Source organism: Myotis davidii, unplaced genomic scaffold (genome assembly GCF_000327345.1).
Source record: "Myotis davidii unplaced genomic scaffold, ASM32734v1 scaffold6, whole genome shotgun sequence".
Taxonomy (NCBI): Eukaryota; Metazoa; Chordata; class Mammalia; order Chiroptera; family Vespertilionidae; genus Myotis; species Myotis davidii.
This window is the reverse complement of record NW_006383011.1, coordinates 585,184-592,858: the sequence shown is the minus strand read 5'-3', so window position 1 is coordinate 592,858 and position 7,675 is coordinate 585,184.

The window sequence follows — 7,675 nt, the reverse complement described above, 5'->3', positions numbered from 1 at the left end:
ACCAGTGAGCAGCATGCACAGGATGTCTACTCAATCTGCCTGACCATAGAGGCCATCCTCTTTCTATTTTACTGCCCATAGCTAACACCCCTGAGTCTACCATTATGTTTGAAATTCACCACTTAACGCCAGTAAGCAAATGACTGGTATGGGAGTTACTGACACAACATTCAAAGCCTTTCATAACATCCTTCCATGACATCTGTCATCTGGTTTGATCTTGCTGTCCAACTTCCTCCCTTCCCTTACACGAACTCTTTAAATCCTGGAGATGTTCTGCCATAAATTCCTGGTCTCCCGGGCCCAATTCAAATGTCACCAGTACAAGCCCTGCCCCGATTCCCCCTGCCAGATACTGAAAGTGTTTCTTTTCTTCTGTGACTGCCCAAAGCACCTTGCACTTCCCTGCTGCATTCAACATTATAGTCATTGATGTTGCATTTTATCTACCTGTTGATTATGCGCTGGTTGAGGGCAGAAAAATTCTCACAAGAATCGGAATCTTCATATACATTGCATAGGTTGAGTGCTCGATAAATTTGCTAAGATTCTTTATAAAAATAAAAGCCACTATCATCCTCAGTAAAATAAAATGTAGGTCCTTTAAGCTGGGCCACGGAGGGGTGCTGTCCAACAGGGATGGGTGATTAGGTCACTCAGTTTTGTCTCCGGCATCTGAAATGCAGTTCTCCCTCAGTATATGGTTCAACTACATTAACCCTGGGGGAAGAGAGGGGCTTTCCCCCACTTAATACTCAGCTCTGAACACGGACACTTAACCTTTTCCTGAATTCCCGGTAGCACAGCTGAAACGAAGGCAGAAGCATTTAAACAAGAGTTTATTAGAGGCTAGAGGATGACAAGAGGGAAATAAACATCAAAAGGGACTAGAAAATGAGGTTGTAAGAGTTATATATAGCTTACAGCTCCACAGCTTAGTTTAACCACAGGGAAGCCTGCATGTGGCTGAGGCATCTGATGTCCCTATTCCTGGGGCTGCACGTCAGTGTCTCTGGATTCTCTGAAACTGAGACCCGAGAAACATGGCCCCAGAGAGACCAGAGTTTGCTTTTACTCTCTGGCTGTGACCTGCTGCCAAGACGCTCAGGTCTTCTGTTAGAGAATCTACACTTTTATCAGAAAAATAAGCTCCAGGTATTTAGCTTTTTTAGGTCATAAATCATCCTGATCTGAGGTAAGAAGCTCAAATTTGGGGAGAGGCAAGGGAAAGGACGCAGAATCTGATACTGGACAAGAGGAGGGAAGAGCTGTTTGCTAACTTAGTTGAAAGCAAAATAAGGAGAAAGTGGCTCAAATCGCAGGGGGAAGGATTTGGGTTACTTCTAACAGACGCTTCTTACTAAAAGGATAGTCGGACCAGAGAAAGACTATAAAAAGTCTGGATAAGGGAAAACGGTTCCAATAACATTGAGGCCAGTCACTCTCAGACTGTCCCAGATGATGGCAGTTTGAAAACAGGGAACAAGAGGCCAGGTATGGATTAGGTGACATTAGATTTCTTTCCAGCTTTGGGTGTCTTTAGGCCATAGATTGTGGAAGAGGACAACTGAAATGAGAGCCCGACTTCTAATATAAAATCATGGGCAACTTTTTCATATGATTTCCTTGTCTTCTTAACTACAGGAACATATACTGAGCGGTAAGTAGAAACACAAATAAGAGGCTTAAGCTTTAGTAAGTTTTTTAGAATACTGTAGCTGAGAGAAAGAAACAGAAAGAGGGTAGGAGAAAGAAAGGGGTGGGGGGAGAGAGAGAGAGAACACACACACCTGAAGAAACTGATTATATGACCACGAGGAAGTCAATTTCTTCTGAGTTTCCTCATCCATAAAATGGGAAATGTTTCCCAGGGCTATCTGAGCGATGGAGGTGAAAGAGCTGGGAGAAGCAGAAGGCACTCTCCCAAATGGAAGGGATTACTATTAGCTAAATGCATTACAGACCATCAGCATCAGGAGGGCTTAACCTCGGGCAAACAGCAGTCCACCAGGTGATTTGAGTAAGGGTTGAGGTTACATTTTGATTAACCCACGCGAAGCCCTTACATCATATAATGCAATGTGATCCACCCTAATGGAGCCCCTTAGAGCCAAATTGGACCTCTAGTTTCATGTCGTTGTGGTTGTGTTTTTCATTAATTTCAGTGACCCTTGCAGTTAGTTCTTCATCTAAGGAATGGGGTAGAGGAGGGGCTCTGGATGGAAGACTAGGGCACAAGAGAAAAGTTTGGATTTTGGATGCTTAAAGCAAAGGACATTAACTTTTACAAAGGAGTAAATTGAAAAACATAAACAAATTATTAGGTCAATTAAACCAGCAGGACATCGAGACCTGCCAAAGCATGTGATGGAATAAAAAAGAACAAATGTGGGGGGTGGTTTTGTTGTTTGGTTTGTCCCTCGAAGAAAACACCTGGCAGGGTTATGGATTGTGATTAATTTATTCCATCGCTAATCTCTTTGTTTTTATGTAAAAAATAAAACAAGGGTCCAAATCTAATTTACTCAGCAATATGAAATAAAATTCCTATTAGGAAAGACAAGAATGGTGAGGTGTTCTTTGAATAAGTACTATTTTTATAAGTCCATTATTAAGAGTTTTAAAAGAGATAGGAAGAGTGTAGAGAAAACACTAACCTAAGCCCAAGCCAAGGAAAGAGCCCTGGTTTGGACCTGTTGGGTTCGAAAAGTGGCTTTCAGTTCAGCATGACTAGCAAGATAACCAGGCAAATGATTCATCAGGCTCTTAACTCAGCAGGTGTGTTGCTGTGCACCCGCCAAAGAGCCATTCACAGCTCATTTGAAACTGTGACTTTCTCTGTGTGGCAAGAATAAGACAGGAAGATCATTTACTCAGATTTCTTCCTATGGGTGTGTCAGGCATCATTCTACTCAATTCTACTTAGAAAATATTTATCAAACAACTCATGTTGTGCTACTAAATAATACTAGTTGCTGGTGGGAATGGGAATGGAGGTGAGGAAAGGAGAAAGGGATAATAAAGGAGAAGCTAGCCCTTCCCTCAAAGCATTTATGATTTGACTAGAAGCCCAGTGCACAAAATCCGTGCACTCCAGGGGGGTCCCTTGGCCCAGCCTATGCCCTCTCACAGTCTGGGAGCCCTTGGGGGATGAGGCTCCCACCACTGCCATTGTGCTCGCCAGGTGTGAGCCTGGCTTCTGGTGCACTGACCACCAGCGGGCAGCTCCTGCAGTGAGCGTCTGCCCCCTGGGCATCATAGCAAACGGTCATTCTGTCATTCGGTTGATTTGCATATTAGCTTTTTATTATACAGGATTAGAAAAACCTGGTTTCTCCTCATGAAAATGATTGTTCAAGAACAAAGCGATATACAAACCCAAAAGCAAGAACACAGGATGTTGTACCCAATGAAAAGAAATACAACACTAAGTATATACTCTAAACCAAAGTGCGATTTAATAATTATACATATGTGTGTATTAGTATATGTATGTACATGTGTATGTTTTGAATACATACTAACAGAATAATAATTATAAAATTCATACCTAAAGTTAATACTTGTTATCTCTGCATATGGGATTATAGTTGATTATTAAAAAATGTATACAAAATTATATTTTCACGTTGCTTGAAATAAACAAAATTCATTTTCATAACCCATATATATGCAAGCATCAAACACATGTGGCAAAGATGAATGTGGCTGTGAGAGGAATGAGGAAATGCCTAAGGGAATATGATTGGGAGAGGCAGAAGCCTTGGGAGATGGATATCTGGCCAAAGGAAGCCTGAGGGAGAGGGGAGATTTTTCCACCTGAGACCCAGGTGAGGGGAGTAAGCAGTCATCTTCTCAGGAACAGAGGACACCATGGAGAGTTCCAGATTCAGATGAAAGGGCCAGGATTGCATGAGGCGAGCTGTCACTCCCCTCAGGAATGTAACTATCATCAAAATGATTCATTATGTCACAGGCACAAATTGTATAATTTTCACCAGCTTCCCAGCCTCCTCTTCACATACCTCTCCTAAGAAGACTCCCTTTAGTGTGCATCCTGAACCTTCTCTTGCGTGTGATAAAAAGTAGAAAGAGGTAACAATAGGAATGAGCAGAGTCAGGGTAGAGTTTTTGTTTTTTAGAGGAAAAAAAAGAAAGTTACTAGCTTGAGAGAAGAATTTGATTCAAAAGAGGTTAAGTGATGATGGAGGAGTTAGGAGCTACCTAGACTGGATTTCAAGGAGGGATTTTTTTTAAAATAGAAAGTTGAGAAAACAAAAAGGATTTATTTTTTTTAAGAGTCTAGCTGTTGTTTCTGTGGAAGTCACTAAGTTTGGAAGAAATAAGGAATATACTATTTTACTGTACATTAAGAGCATCTTATAAGATGGGGGTCAGTGAACTTTTCCAGTGAAAGGCCAGATAGTAAATATTTTTAGCTTTTAGGACCATGCAATATCTGTCACAACTATGCAACTTTGCCACTGTCACTTGAAGCAGCCATAGATAATATGTAATCAAATATGGCTGTGTATCAATAAAACTTTATTAAAAAAAACACACCTTCATTCTGGCTGGGTAGCTCAGTTGGTTAGAGCATTGTCCCCATACACCAAGGTAGCGGGTTCAATCACCAGTCAGAGCACATACAAGAATCCATCAATGGGATGCATAAATAAGTGGAACAACAAATCAATGTCTCTCTCTTTCTCCTTTCTTTTCTTTTTAAAAATCAATAATCAATCAATAAAAATTGTACAAAAAAGTTTATTTTAAAAATTTGGTTATGAGACATAGTTTGCTAACTCCTGTTGTCTGAGAGTACTAAGATTTAAACATATTTCTATTATTCTTCCCCCCACTCCCAACATACTGCTCTCTCTCTCTATTATACACAGATAGGGCCATGTGGTACATTAGTTATATTCAGGTTACAGCAATAAACACAGCAAGTTCTTTCACTGGCCACGTCAGAGAAAATTACAGCTACAGAGAGAAGCATGACTATGAGAACACTGTAAGATCGTGTTTGTTATTTTTGTATATGATTTCCTATAGTGATCAGAAGGGAAAACTTCATGATGAGAGAGGGCTTATCTTCAAGGGCTTAGTCTGTTCAGGCTGCTATAACTCAATACCAAAGACTGTGGCTTATAAACAACAGAAATGTATTTCTCACATAGGTCCAAGATTAAGACACCAATAGACTTGCTGTCTGATGAGGACCCACTTCCTGGTTTGCATCTGTATCCTCATGTGGCAGGCAGCAGAGGCGAGGGAGCTCTCTAGGGTCTCTTTCAGAAGGGCACTAATCTCGTTCCTGAGGGCTGTGACCTTATATCCTAATCCCAGCACCATATACCGTCACATTAGGGATTAGGTTTCAATATATAAATTTTGGGGAGACACAAATATTTCGTCTGTAGCAGGGGCAAAAAAAGAAGAGGGAAGTTGGTACACTGTAGCTCCTTAGTCCACCTTCCATGAAAGAACCTCCACACGCAGAAAAGATGGTGACAGGTGAAAAGAGGGGAAAAAAGTGATCTAAAGGCGAAGTGAGGACCTGGAGCAGGCTGGTATGGCTTAGAATAGGACAGTCTATGTGTTTCTCAAGAGAACATTCTCTCATTCAATATCTATAAAGCACCTCCTATGTGCACGTGCTAAGGCAGGCACCAGAGAGCAGGTAATGAAAAATAATTCTGTCCTTGAGAAGCTAGTCTGAGAGACCACTCCTTCTGGGAGAAAGGGGAAAACCATTCACAGCTGCTGAGGAGTGAAGCTCTCTAGGGAAGAAAGACAATGCTGTACTGCACCTTAACCAGGAAAAGGAGATCTACATCGCTTGGCCTTGCCCATTTTGTGCACTTACCTATATCTCTTGAGCTACTGACCACACTAGAGGCAGGAAGGAGAAGCCAGTCTTTGCCCAAGAATAGATTTGCAATTCAAGGGCAGAACAGACCTGACCTTCCAGCCAGCTCATGTGAGATGAGTTTGGACAGGTTATTCTCACCCATTTACACACAAGGACTTGGGCATCAATGATGATAAGAAACCATTATTTCCTCCAAGACAAAAGTGCTAATCAGCTGCACGGAAGTTTGTTGTGCATGCTGCTAAGGATCCGGATATTAGAAATGTCTAGTCAACTAGCTGATTTTTTTCACTTTTCAGTTGACTATTATTATTCCTTAGAAACAACCTGAGATGCAATTATTTCTAGATATCAAATCAAGTGTATTATTTGCCAAGGGACTCTCTAAGAAATTATTGTTCCCTATTTAAATAAAAATATGGCCTTTTTGAGCCCTTCAAAGACAGACATGGTCGTGGCTATGCCATTGTTTCTCACTATGGCCCAGCCCACTGCCAGGGTCATGGATAGACCTTTCTGTTTCCAATGAGTGACAGTAGAACAGAACACATGGGCTTTATCTTGATTTGTGTCCCCTCTAATAGGATGCTTTTCCTAGAGTGTGGTTGTGTTTTTTGCACGCCAGTGTAGACATTGCTGCTACAGAAAATCCCCAAGCATTGGCTTTGCAAAAGAATTCTAGAGCTCTGCCCTAACTGGTTTGGCTCAGTGGATAGAGCATCGGCCTGTGGACTCAAGGGTCCCAAGTTCGATTCCGGTCAAGGGCATGTACCTTGGTTGTGGGCACATCCCCAGTAGGGAGTGTGCAGTAGGCAGCTGATCGATGTTTCTCTCTCATCGATGTTTCTAACTTTATATTAAAAAAAAAAAAGAATTCTAGAGCTCCTAAAACCAAGGATGGAGTCACAGGAGCCTTTTAACATGTGTCAACCCCCTACTTGTTTCATTTACATGTTGCAGAGGTTAGTGCGATTAGAGAAAAGCAAAACAAAGAACAACTCTGCATTGGACTGACCTGCTAGTTGATGGCTGAGGCCCAGTTTCCCCCTACACAGGCAGAGTCTGGCTGAATGCTGGAAGGTTGCCATAAATTGGCTTGTCTTGTTGAGAAGTCTGATTGAAGTTTTATTGCCTTCTCCTCTTATGTCCAGCCACCACAAACACTTACTAAGGCCCCCACATGCTGCCTTGCTTCCTATATCCTATCAGCAAGGTGGTGATGGCAATCTGGAGAACACGGACATTAAACAGCTCCTGGTCCCAGGAGGCTCACTCGGCACTTCAGATTTGAAGGTGTGTGGGCTTTAACCTTGTCCTCCTGAAAGTATTGGCCTTCACATAAAATTATTCTGTTCCTCGGCTTTCTCCTTCCCAGTAAGGACAAACCTCTCCAAGAGGAGAAACGACTTTCAGATCACTCAAGGAGTTGATGGTAGATAGACATCAAATTCATATCTATCTTTGTTCTCCAAGACAAGGACCACTTTTGCACTCAGACCATAAACTATTGTTCCAGAGCAAGCATGTCAAACTCAAAGGCTAACAGGGGTCAAATAAACAAGGCATGTGGCCCGCGGGCCATAAGTTTGACATGCTTGTTCCAGAGCAGTGGTCGGCAAACTCATTAGTCAACAGAGCCAAATATCAACAGTACAACAATTGAAATTTCTTTTGAGAGCCAAATTTTTTAAACTTAAACTATATAGGTAGGTGCATTGTTATTAACTTAATTAGGGTACTCCTAAGGCTTAGGAAGAGCCACACTCAAGGGGCCAAAGAGCCGCATGTGGCTCGCGA